The sequence below is a fragment of the Zootermopsis nevadensis genome, unplaced genomic scaffold (genome assembly GCF_977971745.1).
Source record: "Zootermopsis nevadensis isolate Lab colony 2312 unplaced genomic scaffold, Znev_1.0 Znev_ptg000030l, whole genome shotgun sequence".
Lineage (NCBI taxonomy): Eukaryota > Metazoa > Arthropoda > Insecta > Blattodea > Termopsidae > Zootermopsis > Zootermopsis nevadensis.
In genome coordinates, this window is record NW_028259162.1 from 2,104,931 (window position 1) to 2,123,448 (window position 18,518).

At 39.8% G+C, this 18,518-nt stretch overlaps 1 protein-coding gene across 12 annotated transcripts in view; it reads right to left on the reverse strand.

Moving 5' to 3' along the window:
* Positions 1-18,518, reverse strand: part of LOC110827811 (uncharacterized) — a 151,487-nt gene that overhangs the window by 73,164 nt on the left and 59,805 nt on the right. The window contains exon 1 of one of the 12 annotated variants that reach the window (XM_087358609.1): positions 3,259-5,085. The exons of the other annotated variants lie outside the window; for them this stretch is intronic. The gene's annotated coding sequence lies outside the window, so the exon portion shown is untranslated. Of the gene's footprint in view, positions 1-3,258; positions 5,086-18,518 lie in introns of those variants that run through there. 12 annotated transcript variants of the gene reach the window in all.

Below are 18,518 nucleotides of genomic sequence, written 5' to 3' on the forward strand. Positions count from 1 at the left end.
CAGCGGTCACACAAAACCCATAAACAAATTCTCCGCGAATAAAAACAGTCACTGAACGTTAAAACAGATAGTAGACACGATTACCGCTGTACTTTAAATGGTTAAAACATTGAGTATCACTTCTCGTACAGAGCATCCATTTGAACATACAAGGAAGTGCTGTGATGAATTACCCGCTACAATGGTGTTACGTAAGCGCTCTTGTTCCGTATTTTACGAATTTAAACAGCTGACATAACACAATGCGAAACAAGATATACTCCCTGTGGTACCAGTACAGTCACAACCACGATAATAAAATAAAATGTCATGACTTAAAGACTGTGGTGAATCCACAATTCCTGCCCCAAGTTATCTTTTAAAAAAAATTTCTTAAGCATTGCAACAGAACTCTGAATCACCCTGTATATACGGCGTATCATGACCCCGAAATCAATATGGCGGAAGGACGGTTCATGGCTCAGGTTTTTCTTAAAATAAGTTGGAATGAAAAAGGATTTGATGTTTTCAAGGCGGTGTGGACACAGACGCTGTTCTTATGAGCTACTCGGCCTTATAATCTGGATGCCAGCACCATTCTCCTGAAGATACATGAAAAGGTCATATGTCCCTAAGAAACGTTGGCATCGTTACAGAATACTACACGGCGCAACAAGTCAGAAGATAATCATGTACCTAAATAATTAAGTTGTTTACTTTATTTACAATATTAATAATCTAATATACAAACTTTTCCTCAGTGACTCCTCCCTCCTAAAAAAAAAAAAGAATAAGTGCGACCGGATGTAACTTCAGACATTTTCTGTATCAATTACAGTCTTTAAGCAACGAAACAAATTTGGACATAGATCCTACAAATCATCTCAAAGACAGAATAAGTTTATACGCGACACATATGAGTTAAATACCGTGAAATTATGAAGTTCGTCCGAGAAACCAAAAGTAAAACACGACAAATACAATAAATAACGAAATTCTTATCTGGCTACTTTTCGAAAACAAGTCCTGTCTGTCTTCGAGTTTGCAGCGCCGTGCAGCCTGTTAGAATTTTAATAAAGTTTCGGCGGCCCTTGTCACCTCCGTCATCGGGGCGATGTGGCAGAAAGGACCTCTGAAAATTCTCTGAACATCCATCAGACCACACGCACGCCGCTTCAACCCAGGAGACAGCCATCTTCCTATCTAAACTTCGTGCCATGTTCATTCTTTATTAATAACATTATACGTCCACCGTGAAACTTCGGTTGCAAAAAGCTCTCTTCTCGTCTCTCCTTATCTTATTTTTAGAAATATGTCTTCCACCTCCCCTAGAAATGGGAAGAGAGTAGTAGAGACTTTTTTTTTCTTTTATGAACAAGGAAAAACCCGCACTGAGTTAGTTTCCAGAAGTCTAACTTTTTTTTAGTATCTTCTCCACGTTTTGTAAAAGTCTGCGTCAAAGCTAAACAGAAACGTGGAGTGTGTCAGTAGTAGGCCGCATTACAATGGTAATTAGACGACCCTAGAAACATCAACACACAAGTGCGGTGGCCGTATCGTGCCACAGTCCCCTAGCTCCTCAATCCACACAAAGGGCCCATGCTACTTTGTGAACTTACAACAAAATGTTTCGCTTGTCGTGTTCAGAAGCATCGTTAAACACTCCATGAAAAGCTGCAGTTACGTTAACGAACCTGAGTACTTTCATTGAACCATACGTAGCAGTGAAATGCAGAGAAGTTGATACAGTTACTTTTTAATAATATTAACTTCATCTCACCCCGATTTCTTTACGAATAAAATAAAAATGTATTTGACTTGATGTCCGAACGGCGGTGAAGCTATTGATATTGGTCTTCTGGGTTGTAACGCCATGTGGACATCTACGCAGATACCAACGTTTCGGAGGAACAAACTTCATCTTCAGGTCTGAAAATTAAAACATGTCTCTTCTTACGTATCCAGGCGAGCCCCTCGCAAACTGCTTTTCTTGACAGCGCGCCCCGTTCCTTTTTTACTCACAAATAATAAGAATGTGAGATTTCAGGTTCTCACGGCTACCAGTACCATTCGATACTACATATAAAAGCTATTGATAAATCGAGATTCAACAAACCAGGATTAAATACATCATCGTATTCAAAAAGTAACCCAGTCACCCATCTACCCCACTATCTACCCTTCTCTCCAGCTATTTGTCCAACCAATCCTCCTCTCATCCCATCGATGATCTAATTCGTACAGATCGTTTATACGAAGACCGATTACGACCAGAGAACCACAGACGTAAATACGTCACTGGTTCATAACAGCAGTTATAAGGTTGCAAATGGAAATATTCATCCAGAGTTAAATAAACAGTCGAAGGAACTTCAAAGCGCGTGAGGTGGTGTATCACTCGATAAAACGCTTTGAAAATAATATTAAAAATTAAAGCCAAAACCATTAAAGCCATAACGAAAACCAATATTCGATATCTCTTTTAATCTCATTTGCAAGCCACTTCCATTAACTCCACCACAGAAATCTTTGTAGATCGATATCAAATGCGACAGAAAGCCAGTACCTTCGGGAACACGACGGTTAAGAGCTGCAGTGACTCACTTGTCCGTCCCTCCGTCCATTTATATTGGAAAGGAGCGCAGGAAACCTCCGAACACTTTCTTCACCTTTGCAATGGTTACAACACTGGCCACTATGTTGTGACGCCCGTGATCCCAGTTGAGGAATTTGACACAGATACTTAATGATTTATAGGCTAACAAAATAACGGAAACCATTAACCGAATAACACATATAAATGCTTGTAACTATTGAAAAATATTATTTAACACCCACGTTTTTCATTCTTGCAATTTTTTTTCTCATAAAACCGAAGACTAACCTACCAAAATGCATGACCGAAACATTCCCATCGTCTGTTTACAAGAATATTATGTACAACGCGTTTTTTTTTCTAAATGGCACAAAATTATTTATACTAAAATTATAAATCAGTTCTCCCCCCCCCCCCAAAAAAAAAAATGTACATGTCGTCCATTTTCAAAATTTATCCCCTGGACAGGATGCTGGATTCATCCCACAGCGGAAACTAAGCGACAGTCATGCAATTTAAGCACGTCATTTTACGACCTTATGAAAATACAGGATGTGCCAAGCATCCTTGTTTTAAAATTAAAATAAAATTTACCGACAACAATTACATCAGACTCATTTTCTGACGTTTTAATTCGTGATCTACAAATATCAGCGTGTATATTCACCACTGCTTTCGCTTACCTCACTCGAGAAGACACCCTGTAGACTTCCATTATGAGGTCCATTTCACTTTATAAAATCGCTCACAACACACACTATTTGCACTTTACAACTATATCATTTGACTTCTAGTCAGTACTTCTCTCTTTTTTAAACACATTTGTAATACAAATGTTAATCAAACATTCCATCGCATTGTCGAAGTGCTATATAGTTTTTTACCTTAAAAATCTGTGTTATTTTATATTAGATTTCAAAATACGTGTATATTTATCGTATGTCTTCTTTTATTCCTTTCCAAACTCATCAAACCTTTGATGTAAAATATATTTCAAGATTTGTATAAACAATGTTCTATGTCTGCATACAAATTTACTTAGAATAGCCACAATTTTTTAGACTTTGCATTAGAAGATATATTATTTATTGAACGTGTCTTAAGTATGGAAACTTTTCCATTATGTACCACGTGGTTTGTCAGTTTTTATTTCGCTGACATGGAATATGAGTAGAGAAACAGACTCTTAAGATGTTTGCTAAATATAAAAATGTCTGGTTGTGTTGCATTAGTTTCCTTAAAATAATAAATTTATTTAGCTTTATAAACTAATATAATTGATGTGTCCCCTAGCTCGGCACATTTCCTGAACATCCTGTATGCATGATATTTTCAATATCGCGAGTCTAATTTTTACTTTATAATCAGCAGTAACGATTTAGGATACGATCTAGAGGAAATAAGTTTCTAAAATAATGTCACTCTTCATTCAAACAACAGAAATCATTTATAAAGTGTCAGGATTTACTGGGTTGTATTCCTGTAAACGGTTTCTCTGTAGATAATTAGGCCTGCACATATATTAACAGAATGTTAGGTTACTTTTAAGACTAACTGAGCAAATTAACAGTACTTTACGACATCTAAACCAAAATCAGGTGACAAATGTCAATTACGACGAGCCACGTTTGTAATACATCACTCACAGCGTTCATAATTTCTTTGTAATTTATTTTAAATGCAACTTGTACATTTTACTATGATTTCTGATGGGAAATTCGACTGGTTGTCAGTCTATTTATCCACGTAATCTGTCACAGTACATTTGAACTGTTAAAACAAAGTTTCACTCGACGTTTTACGTAACGCACAGAGACATTTCTATGCCCAATATAAATAGCGACAGAATTTTTGCATTTGAAACGCGAGTGTATATTTTATAACGGCGGGGTTCCTGGCTTTGTTTCCTGATTAAAATCTATGATGAAATAGTCACGCTGTTCAAATGACGTCACTGAATCTGATACATTCAACTAGTGTACATGTAATTTTGTCGTTTGAAAATCTCGTCTTTTCTTGTTTCTATCTTAGCGACAACCTCTTCCATCAACATGCAACTGTTTGTCAATTTGTTAACTTAATAACACTTCTGTTACACTTAGAGACACTTATTTTTAAAATGAGTCGGTTCAGTCACTTCCTTAAACGAATGACACTTTGACAGGGGGCCCAAATTTCGCTACAGTTTTGCCCCCTTTAATATATACCTATCTCGACAGAATTACACTGAGAATTATTTTATACCAAGCAACATTTATTCCTACAAAACATGGCGGTGTAATCACGTTGTTGACTGAATGACGCTGTTGGGGAATTTGTTATTATGACTGGCACTGTATATGTGAGTACAGTCACTTCATTAACAGAACAACACTGAGTCTAGTAATTTTGGTACAGTCACCGATACTTTGCCCTTCAAAGTCCGTCACGACAGCCAAGTTAATGGAGGAAAAAAGTAGTCGGTCGCGTAGCCCGCCTCTTAACGGCACTGGCTTAGTACAGTCACTGGTACTGGATCCAATGATCAGGATCCCGACGTGGTGTGGGCACGCGCATGCGTACTAAACATCAACAAACTCGCGTTCAGGACGAGCAAATACTACAAAGGACAAGTACGTAAGTACAGGTCTTTGATACAGGCCGCTCACAGGCGTCGTTCGTTTCGGAATTGTCATAAAGAACAACTGAGACGAGACACAGACCACTTTGTAATGCGTGTAATCTAAACCAGTCTTAGCAGGAGGCCTGTCAGCCAACACAGACGGGCGGTATTTTAGAAATACGGTGGTCGAGACCAATCTCGCTTTTCAATTACGTCACTAGTTTGCGGGTAAGAGAAAACGCTTATGGTAGTTAACCTGGGTCAGCGAGCTACAAAGTACCGCCACTGGAGAATATTATTTACAGTGACGGGTATCCGAACTTAAAATATATTTCTGTCATCAGATCCTGAGTTCCACAAGAAATCTTAAAAAGCTCCACTGATGGAAATAAGTAAAATTCGATGTATTTTTGGTACTACTCATATCAAACCGATTTAAAAATATATGACCCCCTTAAACACAACACCACTACCCATTAGAAAGAAACCCCCCCCCCCCAAGTTTAAGAGCCGTGGGGGATGTGTGGCGTAGTTAAAAATAACACAGCTCCCATCTTTCCTGTTTTATTCCGACTCATTGGCCATATTCATCACTCACTGAGAACCCAAGAGACGCTTCTATTTTTAGAGTCGCTACAGATGCTGTGTTCCTGTTAACTAATATTTCTTGCCAAAGCACAAAGCTAACAGACCAATTTTGTGGATTTGTAAGCAAGTCATTTCACTGCACGTGTCAGCAGAGTCTGTGTTATATGAGATCGAATTTTTATTTTAATCCCCGCAAATAAACAAATGTACGCATCTGACTAACTAACAAACAGACTTCGACAGCGTTCTTTGTTAGTTTACCAGTGTCACTGAATGTGACATTAGCTTACTGCATATACAAACATTTTAGCGGGACGATAAATATTTATGTGTTATCAATTAATACGTAATGTCAATAATTTAAACATTAAAAGATTAAAATATCATATTATGTTCCCTATCGAGTACTCGATTTACATATGGAACTTACACAACATGTTTCGGCTAAAAGTAGCCATCTTCTGGTGTATTATATATAAACTTTTTACTGAATTGCTTTTTACAATTTTAATGACTTTTAATGATTTTTCTTCTGATGTTTTGTCCTTTATATTGATTCATTATTCGTTGTAGTATCATTTGTTGTGGTATCCCAGGTCGCAAATATGTTAATTTTGTATTGCGTATTGATGTCGAAGTTCGTATATGGACTGTGAAGTAAATGTTTTAATATTAATGAAAATGAATATAGAAAACAAAATAATTAGTTGAAATAAATTATGTAGACTTACCAATTAATCTTTAAATTTTATTGTGAATGACGGTTATTTTAAATATTTATATATTTTAATACTATTCACAATATGACGCATCTACAATACCTTATAAATTTAAACATTGTATACGGCGTGTAACTAAAATGGACTCTATTACCTGAAAAACGTTCTTTAAGAGTCTTTTGTTCTATTATTTCGTCATTCACACGATGTCATATTTAAATATTGAGTGAGAATATTAACGTATTAAAACATTAAATCTCTAAAAAAAATTGTTCAAACAATGGAAACAAATCACTGTTTAATAATATATAAGTAATATTTAAGCACTAAGCCCTTACCGCAAATAAAACACAACACTTCACCATTAAAAGGATCAAATTCCTAAGGCTCTTAACAAAAATAATCAGTGTTTACAACGAGAATGAAACAAAACCGATGAATACAAAACGAAGATTTACTGATTGTTTTAGCAGGTGGAAGAGAGGAAAATAATATTATCAAAACCAATGACGTAGTTTCAGAGATGAAATATTCAAACTAATACAAACGCCCTATTACGCGTTCATTTCACGTATTTCTTATTTCATAAAATTGTCCCCAAAAAAAGGCTCACTAAAACCCCACTGCACACTGAGCTCTATAGCAGTTACGGAAGACTCTGCCATCAGGATGAGATAAAAGACGCGGTGAGGTATAGGAAAGGCATAAAGATCTTTCAAATTGCGGGTGGGATCCGTCAAGTGAATGCAATTTTCTCACCCAGTGACGCGGACTGCTTTCAAATCTCAATGAACTTTAGTATATATATATATATAGTCAGTTCTTCGTAATTCGTCTCAAATCTCACTCAAGATAGCTTTTTCTTCAACCGATATGAGAACGCAGATTTTCTGTTAAAAGTTTAATAAAAGCTGACTGAGCTACAAGACGCTCACCAGGTCTCGCTGACCACTGTTTTCACAATCACAGGAGAATAAATCCGATGATTAGAATACATAAAAATGGTCAATATACGCGGCTACATGTCTTATTTTTTTTTATTTAGTGTTCTGTCTGACGACAGGTCCATATGAACAGGATCCTTCCATCCTTTTCTCGGACTGGGACCTGTTCATATACGTTCTTGGCAGATGATCCAGAAGTGGTTTGCCATTGCCTTCTTCTGTGTGTGAATGGAGTAATTGTTGGGATGCCACGGAGGAAAACTCCGTGTTGCCTAGACCACGGCCTTGCCCAACACAAGTTATAAATTCGGGCACCGCCGGGAATCGAAACCGAGACCCCAGGATTACAAGGCCAGCGTTCTAAAAGATAATTTTCTAAGCATTGAAGTAATGAAAAAGTCACAAAAGGCAAACAATTTGTCTTCTCCTCTCACTAGATACCTTCTCTATTTCTCTTCCTAATTTTTCATAACTATCGTCCCATATCCTCAAGTTTTCCTCATTATTATTCTAATGTGTAATATTTTGCGGTCGGTACATGTGGTTTAAGGTTTAAAATCTGAACTGAAATGGTTGACAGATAGAACCATCTTCCACAAAAGTGCAGTCACGCCACGCCAAATGGAGAACTGCTAAGTAAATCAGCGTTACGCAGGGTCATTTTAATTCAATGAGCCTTCGTACAGAGAGCATTTCCTAAAAAAAAAAAACTTAACGTATTAACTATTTTTCAAAAATATTAGATGTTCAACTTAACAGACAGTAGACTCGATTTTATTAAATAAATACAACCAACAAAATATTTGTAATTATGTGTTCTTAAAATCATATACAGCGAATCTTCTTTCTGAAGAAGGCATCAAGAAATTATTGTTTTTGCCTGATCTATTCTTTATCACACGTTCTATTGTTTTTTTACGAACTGTGGAATTAAGCCAAGAAACTATCCACTACGCATGCGCGTTAACGGAGACAGGTAATCGCCTGAATGTGTTTATTATTTGTCAGATCGTACGTGGCCACGGGGTGATTGATGGGCTCTTGTCCTCATCACCTGTTGCCCCCCGGCTTATAGGCTACACGCAGCTTCATTATTCCAACGACATGGCGTGCGTAGGAAGTCCGTCCTTAAACCTTAATCTGCTAAGAGACCTACAGTTGGGGGGCGTTTGCCTCTGAGGTATGCAACTTCATGGCATAGCTCGTTCCTCATCAACATGTTATTTGCGGTTATGAGACCTGGATGTCCTCCGCCGTCACCAGGAAATTCCACCACATAATCCCATCTTTATTTAATATACTTGCGGTTAATTCAAAGACGGTTCCAAGCACCTCACATCGCACAACATCGATGATACGACGAATAATGAATAATAAATTGGAACGGATATGAAAGGAAGCTGGCATGGCCTGATGTAAGACACTGCTCTGGAATGTTACTAGAGGTGCTGAGGAAAACCACGTAACCCTGAATCAGAATAGCCTGTACCGTGTCGAGACCTTGTGGACAGGGAGCAGGTGTTAAACCATTAGACCGTATTAGTTTCATGTAACGTAAAGTTAATTTAATTTAACACAATTAACGCCTGTAACACGGAAGAGTCTGTCTTGTGTTATGGACTGCATACCCAAAGGAATGCGAGATGTTGGAAGACCAAGAATACGACGGGAAAACTCTCTGTGAAACGAAACAGACCTTCTTTTGCCTTCCTTAAATAATAAAAATCATAATAAAATTATTATTATCTGACAATATGGTAAAGTCTGCATGTATATTAACGGTCTAGCGGTTAGAACGCTGGCCTTGTAATCCTGGGGTCTCGGGTTCGAATTTATAACTTGTGTTGGGCAAGGCCGTGGTCTAGGCAACACGGAGTTTTCCTCCGTGGCATCCCAACAATTACTCCATTCACACACAGAAGAAGGCAATGGCAAACCACTTCTGGATCATCTGCCAAGAACGTATATGAACAGGTCCCAGTCCGAGAAAAGGATGGAAGGATCCTGTTCATATGGACCTGTCGTCAGACAGAACACTAAATAATATAAATTGGATTCAGGTGTGATCAAAATCTTCTTGGAGCCACCTCCTTCATTTCGGAATCTCTTCGCAATACAATTTATGAGAAAGTTGCATTCCGTAAATTAAGTCTGGCTTCGAGGCGTCAAATGGATTGGAAGAACGAGTAAGAGGGGGGGGGGGTTGATTATCAGTCGCGTTTCTGCAACAACGGCGTATGTACGTAAACCTAGTCAGTAGGCTCTGGGTATTAGTACTTTTATTTTTATCCATATTATCGGATACGAATGTAATAATGTACAGAACTCATAAGACTGATGACAACACGCAATTTCTTGATCGTGTCGTGGAATATTAAACGTCGATATCTCATTAAACTTAAGGTTAGGTTCACTTATACTTTACCTGTACAAATCACAAACAGTTTCAGAAATCGGCTGTACCGATTGTAAGAATTTAGGTTTGTGAATTCTGACAATGACATTTTGCGTTGTCACGCCACACAGCCTTTCGGTCGTTTTCCAACGTTTCGGAGGGATATTCTGCCTCCATCTTCACGGATTAAGCAAGGATGCAACTGCCGGGAATCGAATGATGGTTATCCAGAACGTAGCCAGTCACTTAACTACCCTGAAGCAGTGTTACTTTTATGTATTTTTGACAATTGTAATTATGTTGACTGCGCTGAGGTTAGGATGCAATGATGGCCGTTGTGCTGTTGATGAACCTTCGGTTTTCATGCAGCCAGTCAATAGAGTGAGATGTGCTATTGTTTCACGTCTTGCTATGAGAAATTCTGTATCAGACTGGACAGCCGCCCGTTGGGAATAATTCCCCCTTCCCCCAGCCCACAGATCGACTAGCCGCGTGGTAGATTACACGGGGCTAAGTCCGCAGGCCACCAGACCTTCCAGCGCAGGCGTCAGATTCCTTCTGGCTTCAGGCAGAAAGACTGTTAAATATATTCCGGAAGCATGTAACAGACTAGGGCTTACTTATTCGTGCTTCAACCTAACCTGCACAATCTCTGGAATTTTCAGTGCGTAAACTGAATTCTCGCCTCAGCCCGGAAGATTAACGCAGACCGCACATCGTCTTCATACCAACGCGGGAGATCGAGACACTGTCCCGACAGGTGGCAGCACCGTGAAACTCTTGATGCCGACTCATCGATCGTTGATTTCTCTCAGAGTGTTGAATGAGACAGGCCCTAAATCGGCTACAATCGGGTGAAAAGCTGAAGAAAGGCGGGTAATGGTACATACCATGGCTATTCAGCGGTCTCAACGGAAACGTACGCCTGATTAATCTCTGAAACATAGCGATGCAACGTCTGAATCAGCGGTGAATACGACAATGATTTATGAATTGTAAATAATCTACAGAGTGTGGTAGCCAATTCCAAGCTGATATCCAGGAATTCGCCAGAATGAGATAAGAACTAGGTTATTTAACAACGATGTTTCAACTCCACAGATTATACAACATCGAATGAAATTCTAAGATGATCGTGAATCATGATTAAGCAAGGATTTGGAAAATGGGCAATGGATCCTAATTTGAGACAGTTTCGAAATCCACTTGAACATTTTGTGATATTCAGGACCGATAGGTTATTTAACGACGTTGTTTCAACTCCACAGATTATACAACATCGAATGAAATTCTAAGATGATCGTGAATCATGATTAAGCGAGGATTTGGAAAATGGGCAATGGATCCTAATTTGAGACAGTTTCGAAATCAACTTGAACATTTTGTAATATTCAGGACCGATAGGTTATTTAACGACGTTGTTTAAATTTCAGACATCATTTCAAACGACATACGATCAAAAATATAGACCCAGGCGGCCATAAGCTATGCTAAAAGGTACTACTCCGGATTCCCACTGAAGAGACTGAGAAAAACCACGCATATTCAGTCGGAATAATCAGTAATAAGGTCGGTAATGTTGTTGACCATTTACAAAATTTACAGACTGAGGAACTCGTCGGAAAAATCCGACCCGTACAAAGAAACTTTCCGCCCCGTGTATCTCAGGAACTCACGGGCAAACAGCAAATACAGACCGTGTGCAACAGCCTACCACATGACTGTGTTATCCTACATTAACTAAGCTTCACCGCTAATACCTTGAATATCAGCTTGCCTGATTTGAATTCCCAAGGGCCAATAGTTCGATCTGAGACCGGCTTCCCAGTGCGTACTACTTAGTAACTACTTTACCGATAACATTAATACACTTCTGCGCACTTAGGAGCAGGTTATTCTCTGCGTGCGCGGAATTCTGATATCGTCATATTTTATATCATTTTTAAATGAGGAAATCAGCTAGCAGAGAGCAATCCTCGCTAATCGCGGAGGAGAGAGGTGGTTTTCATTCCTACAGACGCCGAGTTTGATACAACCAAAACCAGCACAAACGGGCCACACAACTACTACGCTATACGTTCATTTCCAAAACATTTTAAAAGCCACTATCTTTTCCCAAATATTTATATCTGGAAATATGTAGATTATAACTTCAGCCCTGAAGATGGCCACTGTATGAGATGTTGGTATCTACCTAAGATTTGACGCGTCACAATCCAGAAATACATCAATACCCTCAACGCCCCATTAAAATAAACGTAATAAAACCACGATCTTATACACACCAAATTTAAACACTCTCTCCTGCCATCTTTTAGTAATGACCACAAACTTTTAAGGTCTGGCACTAGATGGTAACATCAAACACAACATCTACCAGTACATGGACAAGGCAATCGATCGTTGCGACGCCAGCAAGCGGATTCTGCACGAACTACATTATAGTACGTACTCTATGCCACCAGATTGCATGAGAGTGCTCAATGCTTTTTTCATCTATGACAACATCAATACAAAGGTCTTGTGCTCAACTGAAAAGAAACAATGAAGAGGTGGCTTGAACTGTTTCCATTTCACAATTTGTTGTGAGTTGGTTCAGAAGACAACTGCTGTTCCGTAATGGTATTAAATGTTCGTATTTAGGATGAGACGTGGACATTTCCATGCCAGCTACGTCTGGCACTGAATTAGATAGAGCCTTGGGAGACTGTTCACGCCACAACATTCTGCAACTTCGTTTACTGTGAAGCTACGCCTTTGGGGCCCTAAGATGAGGCAGATGGGACCAGTTTGTTTAACACTGCGAAGCTTACACACTACTCTGTTAATATTTTCACCATGGGAACACAGCATAAATACTTTATACACTTGCTTCAACCAACACCATGATGCGAGATAAAAAAGTTAAAATTCTCATCCAGCCAAGAAATTCCTCTCTCTTCTGAAAACAGAAACTTCATTCACTGCATAATTTCCTAAGCCAGATGAATCCAATCTACACTCTCACACCTTATTTCTGTTATACCTATTTTAATATTGTCTTCCCATCTACGTTTAGTTTCCCAATTTGTTTCAATTCCTTCTATTTTCCGACTAAAATTTTGTAAGAATTTGTCAACACCATCCATCTTTGCCCTGTGATATGCAATCGCCAGTGATTACCGACCGCAGTTCGAGACAAAGTTAGTCTGTGTCTTAGAATCACATAATGAAAATTATTTATAGAATGAAGGACAGAATTATATTGGAATAAATGCAGTGAGTATGTTTTTATGAGACGGAACACGAAACATGTTATCATCAGATTACCATTTGATTCTAACGGCGGCCTATGGCTGTACGTGGCCACCTGATGACTTGCTGAACCACACCATCGCTTTTGAATTAATATCTGTCTTGTCAGCAGCTGCTTCATTCCGCCATTACACGTATCAATGTGACAAATGACCAGTCATCGGGGGTTGTCAGTTACCTGGTCTACCTACAGTCTCATTTTCAGACTGTTAATTAAGATGTATTACTGTATGTTGGTAGCAATTGTACTTCACAGACATGGACTGACGTCGTACACAATTAAGATTAGGTTACATTAACATGTCATTTCACAGTAGGGGTGCAGAGTCCTTGCGAGAACGAGGTCTACATTTAATTTATTTAAGTTTGTTAGAGGTAAATAAATATCTGAAATAAAAAGAATTTTGGCTTCGAATCCTCAGGGAAAGTTTACAGTTGAGATGGTTCTTAGGGAAACAGGTTTTGATTGGGTGAGAAGTGGATTGAACTGGCTCGGGATCGTGTCAAATGGCGGGCTATCCTGTCAGCGTTGTTGAACCTCCAGGTTTCAGGAAATGCTTCAAAGGATTTGTTTTCGCTGGCAGTGTCAACCCCCAAGAACAGTGTGAAAGGAGCTGTTATATATATCTTGTTCGTAACATTGAAAAGGTTATAAAATTGACTGCTGCAAATATGATTATCTATGACTAATCTGAACACTTCCGCTATTTGAGTACCTTCATAGAGCGGCAAATATTGGAGAACTATTGCATGAATAGAATTAACAACCCCCCCCCCCACTCCTCTCCGTGTTCAAACACTGGAATATTTTCCAGATACAGCTGATGCACAGTGCTGAGGTGTTAATTAAAACCAAAGTGTAACAATAGAGCTTTCATTTTAAACCTTAGTAATTCGGTTCTAACAGCAATGCAATGGCGTTCATAATTCAGCTCAGATAATGGCGCGAACAAAAATCACTACATAAATCGATGTTTCAGTTTGACCACCCAACTGAACCGGCTAAGTTATTCACAGTTGGTACCTCTGCTAATCTCCTGCCCAGTGAATCGCATTGTTTTAACGACTATTGTTTCCCTTTTAATGCGTTCTTTGTTTACAGAAAGCAACACAGAATGTAACGATAACTTTCTCTATGACATACGAGATAATACATAATACATGCTGTTCTGTAATTTAAGAGACGTTCTTATACGAGGCGCGTCCACAAAGTAAGTTTCCCACTCGTCCCACAGCTAGCAAACCTTATATTGCGCGAAGCGACTGTGCGTACGTGATAGAGCAATGACGTAGCATGGCGCATGCACTAACGGCACCTCCCGCGTTCTCACAGTAGCATCGTTGCAGCTGTTGAAGATGGAGGTTCTTATTCCAGCTCCCGCCGACTGTGAAGTGCGGTCAGTGATAACGCTAGGCCGCACACGGCTCGACGGACAGCAAGTCTCCTGCAGGAGTTCAGCTGGGAGGTGTTTAATCATTCACCCTACAGCCCGGACCTCGCTCCCAGTGATTTCCATCTTTTCCTACACCTCAAGAAATTCCTGTCCGGTCAGCGTCATCGTTTTGAGAATGACAGAGAGGCGGAGATGGTTGTCACACAGTGGTTCCAATCCCAGGCGGCAGACTTCTACGACACAGGTATTCAAACGTTGGTCCCACGGTATGACAAATGTCTCAATTCCGGTGGCGAATATGTTGAAAAATAGCTGGACACTTGCTGTATCTGTTGCAATAAATATTTCCATGAAATTGTGTTTTGTTTCTGTAAACGGCCCCAGGGAAACTTACTTTAAGGACGAGCCTCGTATTAGTGCATTTTAATGACAACGCAAGATCTTTATTTAACTCAAGAATAGTTTCATTTAACTCTTGACAGACAACGAAACACGTTTCTTTGATTAGTTTCAAACATCAGACACAAAAATCTGTCATTTTAAGAGAAATAACTCGTGATCAGCTCATAAAATGAATATAATTTAATCTGAGCTTTATTAATCCATTAGAGTGTAATCTGTGTGATGCTGCATTGTACCTTCGGTTTGCTACTATAGAGAACCACAAAGGGAAAAGCTCACAACAGCGTAGCCTAGTTGCAAGGGGCTACCGTGTTCTCTCTTTCCGTTCAAGCAGTGCAGGATTAATTTCCTCTGCCCAGGACGTTTTCCAGAGACTTCTTATTGGATGTTGTGGTTCTTCTAGAGTATTTTCTTTGTCAAGTTTCGATCAACTGAAAGCTTCGTCTTCCGCGTGGCTATTGTACATTTCCAACTAGGACGGCACCGATAAAAGTGATAAATATTTTTTTTTTTTTTTTGAAAAACCCAGACATCTCATGTCCGGTTCTCGATGGTCTGCCCCGTTGTTAATACGTGCTGGTTTAATGTTGACACATCGGGCAAAAATTATAGAACGCAAAATGAGGAAGGCGTTCATCCGCTTAGCCCCTTGTTGAAGTTCTCGATGGATTTCTACCGAGTGACAAAGACGATTTCACCGATGATCCGTAATCATCTACACCCGCCCAAAAGGAGGGCGACAGACCTCAACAGCTTGCAATATTACCTTGATTCTCCACTCCTGATTCCGTACTTCGTCAAAATTTACGAGGACTCTGGCAGTCAGAGGCACGAAGAATGACAGAAAAAGAGAGCGAGAATAAAGAAATCAAAGAGGGAAACGGATGACAAGAAATAAAGAGAGAATAAAGTAACAAATATAGAAAGAAATAGAAAGACAGGAACGAATACAATACTAAAGGAAGAGAGGAAAAGAGAGCGAAAGAAAGGGTGAAAGAGAGAAATACAGAAACATGTCCAGAAAGAAGGAAAGAGGAGAGCAGAGGAAGGAATAAAAGACAGAAAAAGTGAGGAATTAATAAAGGAGAAAAGAAATTTAGACGGAAAGAGAGAGCGAGAAGAGACATAATAAGAGAGAAGTAAGAGGGAAAGAGAGAGGGGCGAGAGGGGGTGGGGCTGAGAAAGACGATCCTGCTACCCCTTCAGTGACACGTGGGTCGTTCTGAGGATTAACCCAGCGAATAGCTGGAAGCAATTCCAGAAACTTTTGAGTCATTAGGAGACTTGCAGAGTCCTATCGGGAAGAGACGTATAGACGAAGCATCATCAACTTGCTGCCGGAGTCCACGCACTTGGCCTTTTTCGCGGACTGCTGTGGGGCGAAGAGATTAACTCCTCCCTGCAAAGACTTCGGAGTGCCATGTTCGTCGGTCGCCAGACAAAATAATAAGAGCACGCGGTGTGCAAATGCACTTGTCTTTCGTCTATACTTTGCTCGTAATTAACCTGACTCCCTACGCTCTGCGGTGAACGCATGTCAAATTAAAGAAAGACAGACGATGGATCCTCTTGGATTAAATGTTGTTAATCGTGCTTTGTTCTTAGAAGGCTCCAGATTCTAAATTAGGCCTAAAGGCAGACTTCCACCACGACCACCTCCTTTAATATGTAGCCTCATACAAACGTTTCGAAAAACATTATAGGTGCCATCTTCATGGTGTAAATATAATATGAATTACATATTTGACAATTTTTAACATTCTACGCTGCTCATTTCCGAAAAATGACGGTGTACACTGAGTTATTATTATTATTATTATTTTCATTCAATGTACTCTATATGTATCATATCTGTAACGATATGTTACATATTAATTTTTTTCCGACGAAGTTATATAATAAATTTAATATGATTCAGTTTGACACTCATGTTCAGTAGGAGAAATGGTGGCCTAATCCAGGCATTCAACGAGCAAACTTTTAGCATAGAAATTTTGCATACTTAATTTTTTCGGAATTCATTATGAAATTTGCGGGGGGTGGGGGGGTATAAAAATCATTCAGACAGCCGGACATGTGTGATACGTCATCCATCAAAGAACGAAGGCTGGCCACTTGGTTTTTTTTAAAAAATCTTTCCAGAAAATAAAAGGAACCACCGCAAAAAATTATTTATGGCTGAAACTGCATTTTCTCTAAAACGGAATACGTGTCGTGTGACAAAACTGTAAAGTTATGTTCCGTCACAATGAAGTAAAGACGTCACTGAATGGGACAGAAAAATGTTTCCTATTTTTAAAAACTCCCACATCCATTATTCTTGTTATAAAACTCGATCTTAAAACAGAGAAGTAATTAGCATGTTGCTATGGATACCAGGAAATAAACGCAACCTGCCACACACGCTCGTAATGCATGGACAAATGAGATTTTTACTACGCTCGGTCATAAAACAAGAACAGATTGTGGTTCAAGGACACTTCCGCTGCAGACAAAAAGGACCCAAGATCGACACAGGCAGAATAGTGGCCTAATTTTGGGCGGGAGTACCTCAAGATTCAACAGACTTCACAATTTACACTATTTTATTTATTTAGTGTTCTGTCTGACGACAGGTCCATATGGACAGAATCCTTCCATCCTTTTCTCGGACTGGGACCTGTTCATATACGTTCTTGGCAGATGATCCAGAAGTGGTTTGCCATTGCCTTCTTCTGTGTGTGAATGGAGTAATTGTTGGGATGCCACGGAGGAAAACTCCGTGTTGCCTAGACCACGGCCTTGCCCAACACAAGTTATAAATTCGGGCACCGCCGGGAATCGAACCCGAGACCCCAGGATTACAAGGCCAGCGTTCTAACCGCTAGACCACCTCATCTTATTATTATTTAGTGTTCTGTCTGACGACAGGTCCATATGAACAGGATCCTTCCATCCTTTTCTCGGACTGGGACCTGTTCATATACGTTCTTGGCAAATGATCCAGAAGTGGTTTGCCATTGCCTTCTTCTGTGTGTGAATGGAGTAATTGTTGGGATGCCACGGAGAAACCGGGGAAGCCCCCGGAGGAAAACTCCGTGTTGCCTAGACCACGGCCTTGCCCAACACAAGTTATAAATTCGGCGGGCACCGCCGGGAATCGAACCCGAGACCCCAGGAATACAAGGCCAGCGCTCTAACAGCTAGACCACCTCATCTTATTATTATTTAGTGTTCTGTCTGACGACAGGTCCATATGAACAGGATCCTTCCATCCTTTTCTCGGACTGGGACCTGTTCATATACGTTCTTGGCAGATGATCCAGAAGTGGTTTGCCATTGCCTTCTTCTGTGTGTGAATGGAGTAATTGTTGGGATGCCACGGAGGAAAACTCCGTGTTGCCTAGACCACGGCCTTGCCCAACACAAGTTATAAATTCGGGCATCGCCGGGAATCGAACCCGAGACCCCAGGATTACAAGGTCAGCGTTCTAACCGCTAGACCACCGTGGCAACATTTACACTAGTAGTAAGTAAATTTGTCTCTGTACTTAATGTAGTGCGCCTCATGAAGACGTATGGGGAGGAGGATATATATCTTTACTGTTACTTCGTCTCGGCAATAG